This window comes from Macaca fascicularis, chromosome 14 (assembly GCF_037993035.2).
Source record: "Macaca fascicularis isolate 582-1 chromosome 14, T2T-MFA8v1.1".
Lineage (NCBI taxonomy): Eukaryota > Metazoa > Chordata > Mammalia > Primates > Cercopithecidae > Macaca > Macaca fascicularis.
Genome location: NC_088388.1, coordinates 111,766,212 through 111,788,985, shown reverse-complemented (window position 1 = coordinate 111,788,985; position 22,774 = coordinate 111,766,212). Strand labels below are relative to the sequence as shown.

Below are 22,774 nucleotides of genomic sequence, written 5' to 3'. Positions count from 1 at the left end.
CACAAAGGAGGATCTGGTATATCTCACCTCTCCCTTTTTCTCACCTTGCGCCAGTCTTCATGCCCTCTTTTCTAACAGGGTCACAATGGGAATTCCACTCTTCTGAGGATGATGAAACATGAATTGCCACCTCCCTAGTCCACTCCTCCCTAGTAGCACTCCTCCCTTCCACCTGTGATGAGGCAGGAAGTGCGGGTGACTTTTGGAAATGCACCTGTGCCACAGTGTAGGAAAGCTGTTCTCAGATGACTGCTCAACAGACAGGACAACTGGGCCCGGCCGGAAGTAGGTCCATTGCAGAACGAGGGTAAGTCCGTCTGTGCATTTCAACATGAACCAGGCGGCATGTCATTGTATGCAAATCAAGTGCCAGCTCTGTCGAGTCCACGCCAGTTCTCTGAGTTGCCCTAGAGGCCCCAGAGCCTCTGTCACTCCCCACTCTGGGCATGGGAGGACTAAGAGCCAGCACGATGGCAGGTGCATGCCGGGAGTCTGATCAGCATTCAGCTTAGGCAGCATCGGGGCCTCATTAGTTTTAATGAATTAGCGCTTTGGAAAAGGAGGGGATGATGTTACAGCTAGTGAGTGGGTATCAGCTGGCTTCATTTATGCCCAAGTGCAGAGTGATCTTCCTTTCATTTTTCTGCCTCCTCCCAGGTGTGGAAGCCTGAAACTTCTCTAAACACTGGAATCAAAGGCCTCTGCTTTTTCTTCCCTAACCCATTCTCCGAGCTGTTTATAGACCAAAATCACAGCAATTTTTGAGTCAATGCAAGATGAAATTATCCCAGCTGGAAACACTAATGTCTGGTGTGGAACCCAGAGTTGCTAGTGACCCCAACACCCAGTGCAGCTCCTGCCATCCCAATCCTGACCCCATAAGCCAGGCTCAATGACCCTTGTCAGCAATGTGGACAAAAAGTTCATCTGTGACAAAAGTGCCTGAGGGGGAAGAAATCAAAACTTGGTGAAAGTAAAGCATTCTTTATCTGTAAACTCATGTTCCTTTCAAAATACGTGGTTCCGCCGCGGGTAGGAAGTTGTGGCTGCATTATGAAAGCAATTTTGCTAAAGAAAAAAGAGGAGACTGCCAGAAACAGACAGAGTCAGTCCAAAAGAAGGCTAGGTGGAGACAGACCCACAGCAGACAGAAAGGAACAAAGAGGTCTAAAATATGCACGGACAGGCAGCCAGTGGCTTCGAGAGACGTTCATCAAGACAGCCACACATTTCCATCAGGGAAGAGTCCTGAGGAGTCACTGATTTTGCCTGAGGGAACTGTTCTTCCCTGTTTCCTGGAGAAATGCTGCAATTTTTTGATGGAAACAGAGCCTGAGTAACATCTAATTTCTGATACTGAATGAAAATGTGATCTGATGGTTGTGAATAATCAGAGCTGCAAAATGAAGGGGGTTAGACCTAGATCAGTGACCAAGGGGGATATTATTCCTCATTCTTTGGATTCCCTGTGGGTTAACTGCCTTGTCACACGGCCTGGTTCAAATTCAGCTCTGTAACTCATTAGCTGGGTGACCCTTTGCTGGTGACTTAACTTTTCTCTAACAGATGTCCTTATCTATAAAATGGGGATAATAATAGTATCTACTGTACAGGCTCTTATGAAAAATGAAATAACAAAAGTGCTTTTAAGAGTGCCTGGCACACATTAACTTTATTATTATTATCCATATTATTCCTGTTATTATTGTTATTGCTATTCTTTGCCTAATCTGGGGGATTCACATGGAGCCAATTTCTATTTCGAGACCCCGGCTGTTAGCATTCGTCACTTATGAGGCTGTGTAGAGTGGTATTGCTAACCACCCCAATCCATCAGCCACTGGAGGGACGGGGATGGGGCCCCACTATTTATAGCTTGGGAGGAGCCTCTTAACATTTCTATTTTAGAATATCATTACGTTCTGGTGAACTGCAATTGTGATGAAAGGAGTTTGGATAAGAAGCAAATTGGTAAGTGAGCTGGAAACTGGGTTGTCTAAATCTTAACAATGTTAAATTTAACTTAACGCAAGTTCTAGATTCAGAAAGGGAGGAGATTAACAACCCTTGAGAACCAATATATGAGCCAGACACTATGCTGGGTTATTTCACATGTATTACTGGATTTAATGCTCGCATGAAAGCTTTCATGTAGTTATCATTGTTGTCCTTATACAAATGAATTACCTGGGGTTCGTAAGGGTCAAGCTGCATACCCTAGGTCACAAAGCATAGTTGAAATGTATGTGGTATACGAAGGTGGTTAATATTTTGGTTATTCAATCAGATGGCATATAACAGATATAGTAATATTGTGGCTAAAGAACCCAAGAGGTGAGTGTGGATTATGCTTGTGAACTTCTTTAAGGATGTCTCTGTTACTTCAAGTTTGAGCGCACGCCTTTTACCTTAACTATAGAAATTACAAATATGCGAAAAGAAGAAGCCAACAAGAAGTCAATTGGCTTAAAAATAAGATAAACATTTCTGTGGACCAGAACCAGAAGAAAACACAAGGAGGTTGCTGATTCTGGGGCTGGAAACTGACACTATGGAGGTGGGGGACCAGATGAGTTTCACTATTTGAATTACGGGGCTGACTTGGATGAATGTTCCCCTTGATGCAAAGAGGCTAAAAAAGCAATCATTGGTTAGTTGCTTGTGGGATGGTTGCAGTGCCTATCAAACCTGAGCATGCATCAGAATCACCAGGAGGTGATTCTGTTAAGATACAAATTGCCGGACTCTCTCTCCAGAGTGTATGATTCAGTGGGTCCAGAATAAATATTTGCATTTCCAACTAGTTTCCAGGGAACTGATGCTACTGCTCTAGGAGCACATTTAATAGGAAACGGTGGACTAAGGAGCTGGAAGAAAATGGACATAGCCTTGTAAGCAGGTACAGCATCATGCCACCCACTGACTTCATGTCTGGATCTGCAATATCCTCAGTATCACTACAGAGCTACAGAGCCAGCAATATTATTATTCAACCCTGGTTCTGTACTTGGGTCCCAGGAGAGAAAGTTGGGGAAAACAGTAAACTACTAGATAGCAAAGGAGAAAAGTAAAACACAAAACAAAACAGAAACTTCCCACTAAAAAATGATCCCTGGAAAATAAAACTTTAAAATATGTGAATGATTCTAATAAGAAGAAAAATAACCAATCAAAATAAACAATCGGAACATAAATTAACTGCAAATTAAACTAATTACATGGATCTAACAAAGCTTTAAAAAGAAATATGCTTAGGATCTTCACAGATAAAAGAATGAACAAATGTTATGAAATAAAATAGGCAGAAGTGGAAAAAGAAGGGCAGGCTACAAAAAAGAACTTAAGAATCTTATAAATGAAGAATGGAGATAATGCTAGAGAAGGAATTTGTTCCCCTCTAGAACAAATTTGTTGAGATTTGTTCCCCCCAGAATTAAAGAAAGACATGAATCCTCCAATTGAAAATGCATTTTGAGTACTGAGCAGAATAAAGATAAACACACACTTAGACAAAGTTAAATTTTAACCACAACAGAATAAAGATAAACACACTCTTATCAATTTAAGTTAAATTATAGTTAAATACAGAACATGAAAGATGAAGAAAAATAATAAGGCTATTGGAAAATAGGAAAATAGGATTCTATTCAACAAGGAACAAAATTAAACTAACAACAGTTGTCTTGTTACTAATTATAGAGAAAGAAAAACAATGGAATAATATCTTCAAAGTGCTAAGGCAAATTGACCATCAACTTAAAATTTTATAACCAGCTAAACTATCATTCTTTAAGTAAAAGCTAAAAGAATGTACCAACCATTATTTCTGTAATAATACAGAAATTATTAAAGATAAAAGGAGAAGAATCTAGAGAGAAGATCTAGAAAACTAGAAAAGATAGTAAGCGCAATAAAAAATAATATGGCAATTAATCTAATTAACCATTAACTATTTTAAAATGAAACACTGTTTTGTACTGAAAAAGGGTAAAATCAAATCTATAGACAAAGTCTGTGACCTTTTTCTGTAGAGGGCCAAACAGTAAATATGTTAGGCTTTTGGTCATATAGTTTCTGTCACAACTGCTTAACTCTGCCATTGTAGAGTGAAAACAACCATTGACAATACATAAATGAGTGGATGTGACTGTGTTTCAATACAACTTTATTTATAAAAACAGATTGTCAGCCAGATTTGGCTGGAGGATTTTGTTTTGCCCAGCCCTGCTTTAGATGACAATAACAAGATGCAAGAAGGGGTGTGTTTAGTAAGTTGTTAAACATTTTACTGTCCTATACATGTTTAGAAAGAGAGTAGAAATATTAAATAACTTAGATATGTTTTAAAATGTATAACTAAACATGCCTGTTAAAAAAAAGTTAGGTAATCACTAAAAATTAAAAATATATCGCTTTCAAGTTACCAGAAGGGAAAAAAAGGAATATCAATAGATACTGGTGAAAGTAAAAAATATGAGGCCATATAAATCATCATTGTCTGTGTTCTACCTGTCCCATATAATCGTAGAAAGAAGATGGATCATTTGGTAGCCACCATTGACTTACCAAGAGGCCTGGTTAGACTGAAAGAAGCAAGCATTACTTGGTGAATAGATCTCTTAGGGGTTTTTGTTGTTGTTGTTATTGTTGTTTGGATAAGAGGCATCCTGGCTAATACTCACCAAGAGACAGAATCTTATAGGAACCAGGAGCTCAGTTAATCAGTCATTCAACACTTATTAGCTGCCTATATAACATAATACAAGGTGATATGTCAGGCACTGAGCATAAAAAATAAAAATCATGGCCCCCTCCCTCAAGAAGCTCATAGTATAAAGGTGAGGGTTTAAAGGGGTTAATTGCTGCTAATACCCAGGGTAGGTATCACCAAGCAAGAAAGACTCTTGCTTTTACTAATACAGGGGCTTTTGCTCTGAGAGCAAAATTCAGTAGCCAATGGATAACCTCCCTTCACTAGAATTCCTCCCAACTCCCGGGGTCCAACACACCTCCCAGGGAGACTTTTTCTTTGTTTACCATTCTCCTGGTTTTTCTTCCTGTCTCCAGTAGAAAGATATTGAAGTGGTTTGGCTGTGGAGCTGAAGTTAACAAAGCTAGAGAAAGGCGAAAGATTTAAATGTATCAGCAGGGACTAAAAGAAAAAAAACATCCTGATAATGCTATATCCCTTGCAGCTCACAGACTCTCCAGGATCTTGACCGTGCAGCCCCCTCTGCCTGGAATGCCCTTCCTTGTCTTCTTTCCTGGTTAAACACTACCCATCCTTGATGTTTCAGCTGAGATGTTATCTCCTGGAGAAACCTTCCCTAACCCTCCATTCCTCAAACTAGGTTAGGTGCCTGTCCAGTCTGCTCATATCACATTTCTTGTATTCTGGTCTGTCTCATCTCTTGGATCAGACTGTCAGCTCCTCAAAGCCTTTTCTATCACTCTCCTTTTCACTTTTCCCCTGCACAAAATCACATATGTCTCCCAGAATGGACCAACTTGATTTTTGAACACTAAAAATTCTCCTTCCCATGGGACTCCCCTGCCCTCGCCCACTACCACAGATATTGGATGATTCCTATTCCCCTTCTAGGACTCAGCCCAGATACCACATCCTACATGAGGTCCCACCATCACTACCCCGTGTTGACCACACAAACTAAGACTGGATTGGGTGCCAGTCATCAATGCTCCCAGAGCACCCAGCACTTCCTTATCTTGATACTTAATGCATTTCATTAAGAATAGTATATTTCCTTGCTTTTCCCTCACATTAATCTCCATGAGGGCAGGATTTTTTTGGTTCACCATTGTATTCCCAATACCCAGAATAATTGATGTTCAAGCAAATGAGTGACACAAGAGAAGCATTAAGTCGTAACCCATGGGGGGGACAAAGAAATAATTTTTGCCTTTCAGAAGTTGAGTTGGTTTAGAGTTCTAAAATTCAGGTAAATGAAAAAAAGAAAACATCACACAATTAGATACTAACTGTATACATGTTACACCAGGTGGACAGACAGAGTTGATGTGAGCTAGACTCAGATAATTGGAGACTTCATGGTAAAGGTGGGTTCTGGAGGAAGGGCAGGATTTAGACCAAGAAGGTGGAATGAATGGCTTGTAGCCATTATTTGAATGTGCTAGAGAAGACAAAGCTGGGGCCAAGATGCAGCCAGTCCTCCAGAGTTAGCATGGAAATACTCACTCTTCACTAAGCATTTTGAACATAAGCTATCATGGTAATTAAATATCAATACTGACAAGTATGCATATATTTTTGAATGTGCTTTTGTATCTGATTCACTCTTGTGTGAGATAATCGTGGAAACTTTGGGGTAACAAGAAAAGCTAATGACATAGATGGTTTGTGTGGTAAGAACACTTGGAAACCTATTTGCCTGTACACGAGGCACATAGAGGCTTCCAGAGAGAGATGGCCATAAGGTTCAGAGTCTTCACCATAACTAGCTCTGTGGGTTGTACTCGCTGATTTATTTTTGGCAGCTTCTCTGCCTGACATGGGTATTTCTTTATTATTAGCAGATTCATCCACTTCGTAGATGTGTCTTCTGATATTTTAAGCAGTCAGTAAAATGAAGGACTATTATTATGTGGGCTGGTCCTATGAGGCAGTTCTAGAGGAAGAAAAGCCCCTCCCTTGTCCCTGATGCTGTCTGGGGAAGGTTTAGTGTTTATTGGCTGGCTGTAGATGTAACTAAAAATGGGCCCTGGGGACCCCTCTGGGAGGAGGCTGAGCACTGGATTATAAGTCCTTGCTCCAAACCGTAAAGCAAAGGAGAGCATCTCATTTGTTGTGTTCTCCCCACCATCCCTAACAAGCTTAGTGCTGACACCTTGAAGGTGCCCAATAATGTTTAATGAATTGAATTGGCAGTTTTAGGGCAGGCAGGCTAAAGCTGCCAATGCAGCCATTTTCAGCTTTGGAGCAGAGAATGACTACCAAAGTTGACCTGTGTTGTCTGAAGGGCAGAAACCTTGACTCCCTTTATCACCGCAACCCCTTCCCTAAAATGACCTGCAATCACCACCATAGAGCTTTTTGGTGGAGGGGCAGGGAGGGAAGAGGGTCAAATGTCTGTGAAAGTGTTAAGCTCTTCATGTCATCTGTAAATGGACCTTTTACTTTTTCTCCGTTTGTTTGTACCTGCAATCTTGTGTAGGAATTTTGATCAGTCTCTCTTGATCGCTAAGTCTTATTTGCTTGTTTGAGTTGACTTTTCTGTAGCCTTTGATGCTACTACTAACTGCAGTCTAATTTCAAGTGAGTCTGCCCTCTGGCTTAGCAGATGCTTTTACTCACCTTGCGAGGGCTCCTTCACGCATCTCTCTTGACGTCATTGCCAACCTCAAGTCTCCAGACTCACATACCTGCCCCAAAGTAGAGGTTCTTCACCTCCTTCTTTACTAAGAAGGCTGTGGCCACCATGTCTAGGCCCATCTCTTCTGTTTTTATGCATTCCCATCTCTATTTTCATGCTTTTGTCTTGTCTAAAAAGAGCAGTTCTTCTAACTTTCATGGCTAAACATCCTTAGCTGTGCTCACCATTCCTTCTCTTGTTGCCTGTGAGATGGTTTCATCAGACACACTCCCCACAATATTTCCTGTCTCCACTTTTTCTTTCCTGTGTGTCTGCCAAGATATTCAGGTTATGCCTGCTGGAAGGTAAAGCAAAGCAAAAACTCAAGAGGCAAACAAAAGACCTCTGCCTTGACCCTACCTTCCCTTCGTCTTTCATTCTTTCTCATGCTTTTCTGTCTCAAATTACCAGTCAACTCACAAAGCCTCTATGTCCTCACCACCAGCAAACTTTTCCCACTTGTTATCTGATTTCTGTTTCACTGCTCTAGAGAAAGTGCTCTCTGCAGAATCACTGGTACATTTATATTTATCATTTCTAACTAACCACTTTCTACTTGGCTCCTCTTGGACATCTGCATGTCAAGGCCGTAATGTTAATCTGGGTGAGGGTAGTCTTCCCTTCCTTTGACTCTAAAGACCTCCACTATCTTCTTAATCCAGAGAAGCCTGCCCGTGATTCACTAATTCTTGGATACTAGAGTCAATATGATTACCAATGACTTTCTAATTGCCAAGTTTAATGAATGAACTTAGTTCTTACCTCACTGGGTCTTTCTAATGCACTTGGCTGGTTGGTCTCTCTAGCCTTGGTGAAACTCTGTTCTTCGCACCTCTTTGCTTGTTAGCCTTTTATTGCTTGGTTGTTCCGCATCTGTCTTCTTTTGATCCTTTTCCCAACCTCTTCTCTAAAGTTCAGTCCTGGGCCCTCACTTTATATGCTCTTGAATGGTGATCTCACCTGCTCAAACTCTTACAGGTAAGTCCCAAATCAGCATCCTCGAGTCAAGCCTCCCTCCTGAACGTCCTTCTAGACATCTTCTCCTGCCAGCCTCCTAGGCTCCCCAACACTTCAAGTAAGGACTCCACGTTTTCTCTCCCAAACGTGCCCCTCCTTGCTTTCCTCTCTCAGTGACTGGCTCTCCCATCCATGCAGGCTCCAAGTCAGAAGCTCCTGCAACCTGTCGCCTCCTTTCCCTTGCCTCTATTTGTTATCAGTTATTAGTCCTGCCAATGTACCTATTAAGAATTTCTCAAAATTCTTCCTTCCATTCCTCCCTGGAACTTCTGCCCCAGTTTGGACCCTCATCATTTCTTGCCTGAATTCCCAATAGGTTCTCTCTGCCCCTAGGCCTTTGCTCATCAAATCATTCCTCCTCAGAGCAGGAAGATCTATTATTAAAACACGAATCTAACCCTGTTATTCTCCTGCTTTAATCACTTGGATAAAATCCAAGCTGTTTAGCATGTTGTAAAGGGCCCTGCATGATCTCCCCCTGCCAACCCCTTGACACTCACCTCCCACCGTGGCCTCCTCTAAACGTCATTCTCAGTGACATGGAACTGCTTGCGGCCACCTCTGTTCCACTTTCCATATACCTTCTGCCACTACCTGTGTCTCCGCCTTTGCTCACACTGATCCTCCTACCTGGAGTGTAAAGTCTTACCCCACCATGCCATTGGCTGGATGAACCCACTGTGGTAAACGTCCTCAGGGCTTTCTGAATACCTGGAGCACGTCTCCAGTACTGCACTTCCACAGTGTTTGATGGTTGTTGCTTATTTTTCCGTTTCCCCAGCTGCACATCAAATTCCCCCTAAAAGGAAACTTAACATTTCCAGACAGGTTTCGCCCAGCCTGGAAATCTATCTGCCAGTAACAGACACCTTAAGGGACATATTATTAGAAGGCATAGCTATCCTCCCTGGTACCCATCTTTCCTTCTGTTTCCCCCCACTAATAAATATGCATTATATCCTTATATGTGCTTTGCTGAACGTTGAAAATCGATGATGGACAGGGTCTTTCACCTTATGTGGAGCCCCTTGGTAGTCCTAGTCTATTAGCTGTTCTGTAATTCAACAGTTATCCAAATACATTCATATTTTCTGCTATCATCTTCTGAGATGATAAATTCCATAAATTATTATCCATTATGTGTAGTAGGAAGGAATCTCGTATCGTAGTTAAGATTTAGAAATATTATAGTTGAAACCTGGCTCTCCTACACACTAAATATTTGACTTTGGTCTAATTACTTTACTTCACTGAACTTCAATTTCCTTATTAGCAAAAGGGAGAGAATAAAGATACCTAATTCCTAAAATGCATATGAGAATAAGGATACCTAAGTCCTAAAATATATACTCCTAAAATGTGTACGAGTATCCTATGTGATAATATTTGTAAGCACCTCTAAAAGCAGTGATGGCACATGGTAAATACTCAATAGGTGATAACTCTTGTTATTATTACACGAGTATCAAAGAGTGTCTGTGGGAAAAGTCACAGGAATTAAGACCTTAGGTAAACCACTGAAATGCCCTTGGCTTTGGTTTCTTCCTGTGTAAAGTAAGGGGAAGGTAGATGTGATCATCATTGCCTTCTCACTGAACACTCTTCCTAGAGAAGCAGCCAACCCGTGACTCTTTGGAGCAGCTCTCTGTGCCTTGAGATGCTGCTCACCCTGACCGAAACTGATGGGAACAGAGAGGGTCACTTCACTCCAGTTGAGTCAATCAGAGTCTCTTCCCAGAAATGTGGGACTTGGATACTGAGACACTGACTCAGATGATGAAGGGAACATGAAAGGCATGGAATTGAGTTGGAAGTCAAAGCCAAGGTCAGAAAACATAAGTCTATGTTGTGGGAAAACCATGCAGTATACAGAGAAAAAGTAAGTCTGAAAGCAGAGAGCAGGACAGAGGGGAGCAAATGGGAAAGAGAATATTCTGCCCTGTGGGATAAAAAAATTTCAGCACCTGAGATTCCAGTTTTATTCCCTTGATTTCTTGCAAAGCCTTGTGCCCTGTCTTTGTATGTCAATGAAATGGACTGTGTCTGTATATGAAGCCCCTTTAAAAACTAGCTTGTGTGGGTCCATGTACACAGCAATTAAAGGATCCCTAATCTCCAAGGTTCCTTTCCACCTCTGAAAACCACACACTAGAGTTTTATTCGCTCCTTTCGGTGTCTTATTTCAGGATTTGGTAAAGGAACATTGTGGTAACCTCATTTAGGGTGGGGTTTTTTTTTTTTTTTTTTTTTTTTTTTCTATATGGATTTAGGTTGTAGGAATTTTGAAATATTTAAGGTTTTCCTCAAGTGGCAGTTTTTTCCTCCTCCCTCCAGGTTTCTTTTTAGTGGAACTTCTCCCCTTCCTTGTGTTTTCTCCCGTAAAAAGAAAAAAAAAATCTGAATTATCATACAATTTTTAAGTTTAAGGGAAGCTAAGGTTAAGGGAACACTAATTCTTTGTATGGTTTCAGGTACCCACTATTTTGCTGATCCTTCAGACTATAGCAAGCAGACACTGAGCTCAAAAATAATCTTTGATGAATCGAAGTTGCTTTGCTGGAATTGGCTCCAAATCTTTCCATTTATTTAAATGTCTAGAATTTTTATTCCTAAACATTGCCTATCTTAAAACAGACCCGTCACTTTTTTTAACCACTCTTGTGAGTTGGTTGCACTTGGAAGCATTAGCCATCAGCAAGAATGTGTCAGAGCACGTTAAGGGAAAGCACAGTGGAGCCCTGGGGCGGGCACTGCTCTGGGGATACTTTTGCTGTACTACCCACAGGTAGGTCCATGGTAGATGCCAGCGGCTACTTAAATTTAAGCTAACTAAAATTAAGTTAAATTAAACATTCAATTTTTCATTTCCATTAGCCACTTGTCAAATCCTCAATAACCACATGTGGCTACTATATTAGATAGTGCAGATATAGGTTTTTTCCATCATTGCAGAAATTTGAATTGGACAAGGCTGCTTGGCGGGACCCAGTATCCATTTTAGGGAAGCCTGCACAGCCAATAAACCCAGAAGACCTTGAGAGGGTTTCCTGAATAGAAGCGAGAAAGATGGTAGCCCTCAGAAAAGGTGATATTTGAAGACAACAGCAGGTGGCAGTGGCCCAATCAGTAAGCTGAACTTTTGGGACAGGACTGCAGTCCCTGGGGCAGAATAGTGTGTTAGTTGGTATAGAAAGGCTGGGCTTGGCTGTGGGATGGACAGAAGCTCCCAAACTTGGTAGCTTAAACACAATGAAGGTTTATTTCTCTATCACGGAGTCCAGTGAGGGTGGGACGATCCTTTTCAAAGCTTGCAGAGGAATTAGGAGATAGCGCACACATAACGGTCTTGACTCAGAAGTGAAAACCTTTCCTTCAGCTCACAGTGTATTTATGAAAGCTAATCACAGGGCCCCGACTCATCGAGAGAGACTGGCAGATGTAAAGGAGCATCCGTATATATGTGTGTGTGTGTGTGTGTGTGTGTGTGTGTATTATATATATGTATTATATATAAGCACTAACTGTCTCTACAACAACTAGAAAGAGCAAGGTAGTTTCCTTGCCCTATGAGGAATTTTGTTCCAGAAGCTAATAAAGGCAAGGACTCTCAATTGTGACCTCCTCGAGGACTGAGACTATACTAGCACTTATATGGCACCCAACACACACCAGGGTGCTTAATAAGCAATTGCTAACCCAGATACCAGAGTTGGGGCCCAAGATGGCCACTGGATCTCACAAAGAGGGCTGACTTGATACTGAGGCCCAGGAGGTTGAACTAGAACTCCTTAAAGCTCCTCAGATTACAGATGGAATTGGCCCTAAAAGCAGGACTGAGATGACTGTTCAGGCCTCGGTTATGGGGAGAGGGAGACTGAAGGAGTTGAGAACCCAGCAGTACTGTTGGGTTTTGCCTGTCCACACAGATTTCTAAGGGTTTACTGTAGTCTAATCTCTTCGGCTTGGTACTTTACTTCTGGAAATAATTTAATGTCAACTGCAAACATGGAGATTTTATTGGAAATGCCCTTATCAAGATCATAGGTAAAGACCTATCACTGATCCCTTATGCTTATCTCCCTGGAGAAGTGGCCATCCGTTTATCCTTATCCTTTATTTTCTGTTTCTGAGCCCATTCCTTACTCCTGACAAAAACACTTTCCTCCTGTACTCATCATGCCCTGATTTCTTATAGTGTTTGAAATGGAACCATTCCAAAAGGCTTATTGAAAATCTGAGTAGATTACATCCACCAGTTCCTTTATCTACATGTCTATTTATTCCCTTCTAGAACATCTATAAATAAACATTGGCTCAGTCCCAAAGTTCCATCCTTGGGGCTCATTCCTGTCCCTTCATTCTCTCACTTGGGGATCATATCTACTGTTAAAGCCTTAACTGCCTCTTCTCCAGGGATGACCTCTACAGCCCTGCCCTCTATCAAGAGCTCCAATTTTTCATCTGTAACTGACGACTTCATCTCTAAATGGCTAAAACTGAGCATAATACCTCCCTCCAAAACTCACTCCCCCTCTCGGTTCTCCTATTTCTGTCTATTGTTTCATCAACCTTCTAGTCACTCAGGCTTAACACTATGATTCAGCTCTGACTCCTCACTCTCCTTTTCCATCCTCTCATCCCAAAAATTAGTCATCAAGTCCCGTGCGTCCTTTGTCATTTCTCTCAGATCTTTTTCTTCCTTTCCTTTTTGCACTGTCACTACTCAGATTGAAGTCCCTGTGGCTTTATTCTTGGAGTATTGCAGGAGCCAACCTGCTAGGTTTTCTCTTCCACCAACTCATCTTACATTAATTCACACTAAGCCATTGGATTTAGAGACATCTAGACCTGTATTCAAATCTTAGCACTATCATTTATAAGCTGTGTGACCTTGGTCAAGTTACTTTACCTCTCCGAATCCCATTTTCTCTCTTGAATACAATTAATAATAATTAAGAAATCAGTAAGTGCTAGCTATTGTTACTATATTCTAGGCATTGTCCAAGATGTGGTAGACATTATCTCGTTCACTCTCCCACAATAACCTTATGAGGTAGCTATTATTATTATTCTTATTTTACAAATTAGAAAGCTCAAAAAATTCAAATAATTTGTCCAACATTACATAGCTAGTAAGTATCAGAGCTAGTGTTAAACCCCAGGCAGTTTAATTTCACTATACCTAGTCTGTACCTAATTACTCTGCTACCCTGCCTCCTAACATAGTAGTTATTCAATAAATGTTCACTTAAATGCAGATGTGATCATTTTGCTAAAAGTCTCCAGTGGTCATATTTTGTAGAATAAAGTCTATTAAGTTAAAAACAGTATTAGAACATCTACTACCTAAAACATTTCAGTTCTTTCCCATTATGATTATGTTTTTTAAAAATCCATAATATGCTTTTGGTTCTGATAGATTATTATGTATTAGGCTAACACTCCCAGTAAGAAGTATAAACCTGGATAAAATTATAAGATGCCTATGTGGAGTATAAGAGACCACTCAAGGCAGCCAGGACATTAACGGTTAGAAATCTGAAGAGATAAATTTATAATGTTAAATGCATGTAGTAGAAAAGAAAGGTTGAATGTCAATTACTTAAGTATCCTTTTCAGAAACCTCAAAAAAAGGAATAATAATTAATCTCAAGGAAGTTTAAAGGAAAAAAATAAAAAGCAGAAATCAATAAATAGAAAACAAATGTACAATAAAAAATAAATAAAGCCAAACTTTGGGTCTTTGAAAAATCTAAGAAAATTTATAAAGCTCTAGCTGGATGGATCAGGAAAGTAGGAGAATAAATAACCTATATCAGAAATGAAAAAGGAGTAATCACTACAAACTCTATAGATATTACAAAGACAATAAGATGAGGTTATGAATGACTTTAACTAAAAAATTTAAAAATCTAGATGAAATGGACAAATTCCTAGAAAAAAGCACAATTTACCAAAACTGACATTAAAAAATAGAAAATCTGAACTGTTACTTACTGCTAAAATTAATTATTTTAAACTTTCTGCAAACAAAACTCTGGGCCCGAATGACTTCACTGGTAAATTATTTAAAAATTTTAGAAAAACAAACTCTGCCAATCTTAAATAAGTTCTTTCAAAAAAAAAAAAAAAAGAGGAGACGTATCTCAATCATTTTATGAGTCCAGCATAAATTTGATGTCAGATTTGACAAGGATATTACAAGAAAAGAAAATTACAGAGTAATATCTCTCATGTAGATAGATGCAGCTCTAATAAAGATTAAAAATTTCAATTCAGAAATATATTTATATAAAGAATAATAAATCATGGTCATGCAGGGTTTATTCTGGAAATTCAAGAATGTTTTAATATTAGAAAATCAAACAACATAGCTATTATATTCATATAATAAAGTGGATATATTATATAATCATCTCAATTTTTGCTGAAAAAGCATTTGACAAATTTCACAACTGTTCATGATTAAAAAAAATAAAAACAAGAAGCTCTTAGGAAACTAGGAATGGAAGGGAACTTTCTTTTCTGATAAAGGCTCTCTTCCAAAATTCAACTTAATGGTGAAATATTGAAAGCTTCCTCCTGAGATTAGTAATGAGACCAGAATATCTGCTATCATTTTTTCCTCAGCATTGTATTACATATACCAGCAGGTGCAATAATGCCATGAAAAAATAAAAAGGATACAGATTGAAAAGAAAGAAAACTGTCACTATTTACAAATGACATGATTGCTAGGCATAATATCCAAAAGCATATGCAAATAAGTTACCGGAATTGATAAGTAATTTTAGCAAGGTCTTGGCCTTTCTATTTAACAGGAGAGAGCAGTTAGGAAATGAAATTCAAGAAAGATGCCATTACAGTGGTATTAAAGCTATCAAATCACTTGAAATAAGTGAAACAAATACAAAGAAAACTATAAAACATTACTGAGGAAAAACATAGAAAAACTAAGTAATGGGGGAATGTGACATGTTCTCTTACTGGAAGACTCAATTGTATAAGTTTGTCAATTTTCCTTGAATTGCCCTAGAAGCCCAGCAACATATCTTATGTGAAGATAGACAGGCTGATTCTTACATTTACATGAAAATGCAAAGATTTAAGAATAGCTAAGACAATCTTGAAGAATATCACAGTTGAAGAAGAGGAAAAAGATTAGATATCACGATTTATTATAAAAGTAATTAAAGGAATTTGTTATTCGTGGCATGATAACCAAGTCGAATGTAGAGTCCAGAAAAAGACCGACATATATATTGCCCACAGATCTATGGCAAAAACACACTGTTGTGCAGAGGGTAAAAGGTATTCTTTTCAATAAAGGGTATTAGATCAACTGGATATGTATATGGTAAGCGAATCTCGACTTCAATCTCTCACTAAAGGCAAAAACCTACCCAAGAGGGATGATAGACTTCAGGTGAAATGTAAAACAATAAAGCATTTGAGAGTAACACAGAAGACTGTCTTCATAACCCCAATATAGATGATTTCTTGAGACACACAAAAGAAACTAACCATAAAGAAAAAGGTTAAAATAAACCATAAAGAAAAAGGTTAAAATAAATAGCATATTATTAATACTAAGTACTTCTCAATATGCATGCACTTACATCAAACAAAAATGCTTTTCCAGAATATTTTTAAAACTTCAATAGAAGAAAGAATGAAAGAATGAATGGTAGGAGAGAAGAAAGGAAGAGAGAGATGAAGGACAAGAAGAAGGAGGGAAGGAAAGAAGGAAGGAAGGGAGGGAGGGAGGGAGGGAGGGAGGGAAGGAAAGAAATGTAAAAAAATGAAGGAAGGAAGGAAGGAAGGAAGGAAGGGAGGGAGGGAGGGAGGGAGGAAAAGGAAGGGAAGGAAAGAAATGGAAAGGAAGAAATAAAAGAAGGAAGGAAGGAAGAAAGAGACAGACACCCTTCTTCTCCAATGGGCAAAAGCTTGAAAATGCACTTCACTAAAGAGAATATCCAAATGGCCAATAAACACATGAAAATGTGCTCAACCAATTGGTCATCAGGGATACATAAATTAAAATAATGGTAAAATATCACTATACATACAAGATTAAGTAAATGTGTAAACATTGGCCATCAAGTGTTGGTTTGGCATAGATAAGGAATAATATCATATATTCATGAGTATAAATTGGTACAACCAATTTAGAAAACTTTGTGGCAAAATTGTCTGTAGTTACATGTATGAGTATCATGACCCAGCAATTCCAGTTCCTGGTGTATAATCACAAAATAAAATAAAATAGTGCATATGTGCAATAAGTAACTGTAAGAATGTTGCAATTACCTATTTCCAAAATATTTTCATCTCTCTAAACAGTAAACCGTATGCCCATTAAACAATAATTCCCCTTCCTTTTCTGCCCAGCCTCTCTAACCTATTTTCTGCCAAGGATAGGAATTACTTTCTGTCTCTATGAATGTGTCTATTTTAGGTATTTCATGTAAGTGGAATCATACAATATTTGTCCTTTTGAGTCTGGTTTATTTCACGCAGTATGATGTTTTCAAGCTTCATCCATTTTGTTGCATGGGACTGTGGTTTTTTTCATTTTTTATTGCTGAATAGTATTCCATTGTATGAATATACCGTGTTTAATTCATTCATTCTATTGCTAATCAGTGGTGATCAGTGCTGATCATTCTATTGCCCCAGTTTGAGGGCTGTTACAAATGATGCTGGGAACATTCCAGGAGTCTTTTAGTGTTAACATGTTAGGGTGTGCTAACTTTGTGAAAAATAAGTGAATGCTTAGGATTTGTGTCCTATCCTATAAGTCACACTTCAATTTTTAAAAAGTTTATTTAAAACATAGCAGGGGGAAGGAGGAGGAGAAAAGAATAAAGAAAAAGAAAATCCATAGCATGGCCTATGAAGTCCTGTGAAGTGTGAAGTCTGGCCTTGAACAAACACCTGGCAATCTTGGAATGCTGGTTCAAGAAAAGCCATTTGGCTCCCTGGTTCATGGGCCAGGGAATCCTGGAGAAGACACACAGTGCCTTCCTTAGTAGCAAGGTGGGGGTGGAGGGAGATGCTGACAGGTAACTTGCCCTCTACATTGCCGACTAGCCAGCAGTGTGACTTTGCATATCTTTTTGTGACGCCCAGGACAGTATGGGAGAAGCAAGACCAGCACAGCACATTTCTAGGAGCCCCTTCAAAGCTCACTCTCCAGGGAGACCCAAGGCTGCAGAATCTTCCATGTTCCTGGTCAGCTGCTGGCTGGGCCGAGCCAGCCCTCATCTTGGGGTGGAGTAGGGGGATGGGCACTGGGAGGGCTCTGCTTATGCCTGCCTTCCCTGGGTCATCCAGGGTCACAAAAGAGATTGAGAGTCATCATTGACTTTCATTCTGTTTCTTCCTACCTCCAAATATTTGCACATATTGTTCCTGCTGCACAGAATACTTTTTGCTTTACTCTTCCTCTTCCTGCAGTGTCAGTTCTGTCCCCACATCTTTGAGAAAGCTTGCTCTGACCGACATCTGTTAAACACTCTCGTCTCATCATGGCACATACCACAGTTTCAATCTGGAAATCTTTGATTAATTTCTGAGTCTCCCTACAGACTACAAGCTCAACAAGGACAGGGACTGCGTTCATTGTTCAAACCCAATGGCTAGCACAGTGCCTGGGGAAAAGTGTGTGCTTAGAACACATGGAATGAATGAAGGATGAATGAATGAGTGAGTGAATACAGTGCTCTCCAAAAGTAGCCAACCATTGTATATCCAACTGCCTGGCACAAGTCCTCCTTCCTTTCTGCTCCTTTAACTTACCTCTGTGTAGGCTGCCCACCTCTACCCCAACACACACACACACACACACACACACACACACACACACACACACAGTGCTTTTACTTGTAGCTTCCTTTAGCTCTTATTTTCTGCAGTGCTTATTGGCCTGGGCTAATATCACAATGCAATGGTAGAATCACATGAAGTTTCTGGATGAATTTCTCTGCACACCAGTGAAGATGAGCAGGAAAGGGGTCAGGGCGAACTGATTGTTTCTCTAAGACTTGCTGCTTGATTTAGCTCCTGTACCCTCACTCACCTGGGTGGTTATTCCTGTTGCTCTGGACCAGGCAGGATGCACCAGGAGCTCTTTAAAGCTACCACCAGGACAGCTAAGTGAAAACTTTAAGCCAGGTGTGAGTGATTGGTGTTTCTCTCTGCTCCGCCCTGTCATCAAGCTTCCATCTTGCTGGGGAATGAATTCACTGTTCTGGTTCACGGTTTTGGCATTCCAGTCAATTTCCCACTCATCACATGGCCCGGTGAACCAGGACCTAGAGCCAGGATCCTAGCCTTGATCCCACCCAACCCTCCCACCCATCCGAAACTGATGGGGTTTCTGGAAGCAGAAGCTGGAACATCAAGGGCCAGAGGAGCTAACCATGAGGTAATTTATGACTGCTGTTCAAAATGGGGGTGCTGTTGGGGGTGACACTAGCATCATACATCTTCCTTAGGCCAGTGGCACCTTCTGGAAGCTGTCTAACCATGAAGTGAAGTCGGCCTCTATACCTGTCAGGGCTCTCCAGAGAGGCAGAAGCAATAGGATGGATGGATAGATAGATAGATAGATGGATAGATAAGATAGATAGATAGATAGATAGATAGATAGATAGATAGATAGATAGATAGATAGATAGATAGACAGACAGATAAATAGACAGATAGAAAGATAGATTATAGATATGGATGGATGGAAAGACATACATTAGATAGATAGATCCATAGATGTGCATGGATAGATGGATGGAGAGAGAGAGAGAGAGACTGGCTAGCTAGCTAGCTAGCTAGATGAATGGATGGATAGATACACAGGTGCATAGATACACAGGGGACATGAAAGGGGACTTATTAGGGAATTGGCTTATGTGATTGTGGAGGCTGAGAAGTCTCACATAGACGGCAAGCTGGAAAAACTGATGGTGTAACTCTCAGCCTCAAAACCCAAGGGGCTGTTGATGTGAGTCCTGGAGTTCCAAAGCCAGAAAAACTGGAGTTTTCACATCCAAGTGCAGGAGAAGGATGTCAGCTCCAGAAGTGGGAGAGAGAGTCTGCCCCTCCTCTGCTCTTTTTTCTACCCAGGCCTTAGTGGATTGGATGGTGCCTACCCACATCGGGTGAGGACGGATCTTCCTTACTCAGTCCACTGATTCAAATGCCAGTCTTTCCCAGAAACACCTGCACACACACACCCAGAAATAATGCTTTACCAGCTGTCTGGGTATCCCTCCTTCCAGTCAGGTTGACACCTGAAATCAACCATTGGAGCCTCCTCCTCACCTCACCTCATCCAGAATGTCAGATATATGTGTGGTCACAGTGCTTTGCCCATCCCTTCTAGAGGTTGTCTAGCACCACGGTTGGAAAGTTCACCCCTTGAAGCTACATTAAAATTTCTTTGCCCCATTTAAATGTTGACTCTGGCTCTCCCACGCTGGAGACTGAGAACAGCTTTGACTGTATTCATTCGTTCATTGAACAAATGTTTTCTGCGTGAATGCTATGGGCCATACCCTGGGCTGAGGAGGTGGTATCATGAGGAAAATGGTCCCTGCTTTTTACTTTCAGATTAATTGACAATAAACCAGCAAATAATTATGAATTGTAGTGAATAAGCTGAGGAAGAAAAATTAGCCACTGTCAGAAAGAGTAACAAGTAGGGGAGGGGAAGGAGGAAAAGGCAGGGGCTGCTTTTGATTTGGAGGCCAAGGAAGACCTCTCTACAGAGGGGATACAGGTTGAGTATCCCTTATCTGAAATGCTTGGGACCAGAAGTGTTTCAGATTTCAGATTTTATAATATTTGTATTCTCTACTTACCAGTTGAATATTCCAAATCTGAAAGTCTGAAATCTGAAACGCTCCAAATGTGCATTTCCTTTAGGTAACATGTCAGTGCTCAAAAAGTTTCAGATTTTGGAACACTTTGGATTTTAGATTTCTGGATGAGGAATGCTCAATTTCTATTGAAGCTGGGAAGGAGCCAGATGCCAACCATGAGCAGCATAGTGGGAAGAGGGTCTCTGAAGAAAGGAACAGTATGTGTGAAATCCTGGGCGACAGGGGCTGTGCCCAGAGGGTCCTGCCCTTCGGCAGAGGACACGGTGCCCCCAGTGTACCCTCAGTCTCTGGCTCTTTGACTTCTCACCATTGGGGAACAAGAATCCTTCCTCCACAACAAATGCCTCTTTCTCCTCTGGCAGAAGCCTCATGCCAACCCACCCAGCCCTGCCAGCAGCATCAGCTGATCACAGGGCAGTTACAATCAACAAAGAGGGAGAGAATTAGAAGCAGGAAAAATTCCCACCAGAGTCACAGAGGTCATCTGGCTTGGGGGACAGGCTGTGGGGAGGACATTCTTTCTGCTTCCATTGTTCCCCACATTCCATGGGACTAGGAGTGATATTAATTGCTACCATCACAACTGCTCGCATTCCTGGGGCATTTTACTGTCTATGAAATGTTGTCATGTGCATGATCCCATGTGGCCCACTCTGCTCCCTAAAACCTTACATGTTTTTCATCTTGAATTTTTGCTGGTCTGCCCTCCTATCTCTCTCCTTTTGCCTGAAAGCTTCTCTGGAGGGAAGGGCAAAGTGGTTTAGAGGCTTGGCAGTGGGGTCGAAGATGGTTTCTACACAACTGGGAAGCCACTGTTGGCTGCCTACATATTAGCTGTTCTTCTTTCTTGCTAAGATAATTCTGATTTTTGTTCAGTTGAAAATGTTCCCAGCCCCAGAGAGTGAATCCTAATTGGTTTAAGCCAGTCATGGCAATCTGACCCCTGTTGACAGGGATTGGTCTAGGGATGAGCAATAGGACCCTGTTGTGGCCTAGATGTAAGTGAGTCTGGGAGGATTCTGAGAAAGATTTTACTATCTGATTATAAGAGAGATAAAGGGGAAAATTATTTTTTTGCCCTTGCACTTTTCCTTCCTAGTTGAGACACTAATGTGTGAAGACATGAAGCTTGGAGCTTTGGCAACCATCTTGTGATGATGAGGGTGACAGAGCAGAAGATAAACAAAGCCTGGTAGAGACATCGGTGAGTGCTGAGGCAATTCTGGGATCACCTATCTCTAGACTTTTTATAAACAGGCAATACATATCCTTGATGTTTAAAAAGTTAAATCCTTGTTTAAGGCATCAGCATCACCTGGGAGCTTGCTAGAAATGCAATCTCAGGCTTCACTCCAGACGTACTGAATCAGAAACTGCATTTCAAAAAGATCCTCCAGGTGATTCCAATACATGTTAGTTTGAAAAGCACTGGTTTAAGTCATGGCTAGCCAGATTTTTTTTGAAACATGGAGTCTACAGCATGCTGACTGGTAGCATATCCCAGGCTCAGGTTTTCTTAGGATTCTAAGCATACTCATTTGATTCAAGATTCCAGAAGGCAAGCACCTACCCTAATGTCATCAACTGGGGTCTGCACTCCAGGATGGATAAATCAGAGAGATCATTACAATCCATGGAGCTTCCCTAGAGATAGGTAAAGGTGCCCCAAGGAACAGAAAATGACTACAACTAAGAGGAAACCTGCAGGCCTCAATGGAAAGTGCTGGGCAGGATCCCAGTCAGGGTACAGTGTTAAGGACCACAACTGCCCTTTTGCTGAACAAAGTGGGCTACACAAAGGGCAGCAGGAATTGGTCCAGGAGGTCTGTGGGGACTGATTGAATGCACTTGCCTCGCAGGGATTGAGGAAGGAGCCAGGGTTCACAGGAGGGGCTCTGGGGTGTCTCCTACCTCTAGGATGAGAGAGACCAGCCTGGTCACATGAAGATGGACTAGTTCTTTTTTTGGAGGTGTTTGCGGATCTGGTCTTGGAAGTTGGTAACATTTCCAAACCATGAGGATGCACCTAGACTTCCAGTTCCATTCTACACAGCAATCATTTTGCCTGTCTTTGGGGGAAGAATAGGAGAAGCTCTATTTGATAAGATCCAAAATCTCAGATCTGGGAGAAGAATGTCTGTCTGCTTTCCTATGCCCAGCTGGACAGGAGATTCTGCCTTGAGAGAAGGAGAATTCGTTCAACTCCTAAGGGAACAGGAGGCAGTATCTGACAGTGCTTTTGTGACTGGATGTCTCAATGTAGAACCCAGGGCACATGAATTCATGCATTATACCATGGCTAATGGCTTGTAGGTCAAGAGTCCCTTCCCCCTCCCCAGCTACTTTATGTGATGTGTGGTGATTTATTTATTCTGAGAATTAATAAAACAAAATAGTTTGAAGTATGAAATTTGAACTGGACATAGCTGGCTAGTATCCTGGCTCTATTGCTTACTAACTATAAAACCTTGGGCAAATTAACCT

At 40.9% G+C, this 22,774-nt stretch overlaps 1 long non-coding RNA gene across 4 annotated transcripts in view; it reads left to right on the top strand.

Annotated features, from left to right (window-relative positions):
• The first annotated feature begins 1,914 nt into the window (after positions 1-1,914).
• LOC123568689 (uncharacterized) overlaps positions 1,915-22,774 on the top strand; it is a 43,748-nt gene continuing 22,888 nt past the window's right edge. For 2 of the 4 annotated variants that reach the window (XR_010580999.2, XR_010581000.2), the window contains exons 1-2: positions 1,915-1,971; positions 21,390-21,494. This is a non-coding gene — a long non-coding RNA (uncharacterized lncRNA). The remainder of the gene's footprint in view (positions 1,972-21,389; positions 21,495-22,774) is intronic. The other 2 variants (XR_012423705.1, XR_010580998.2) reach the window with 2 other exon arrangements.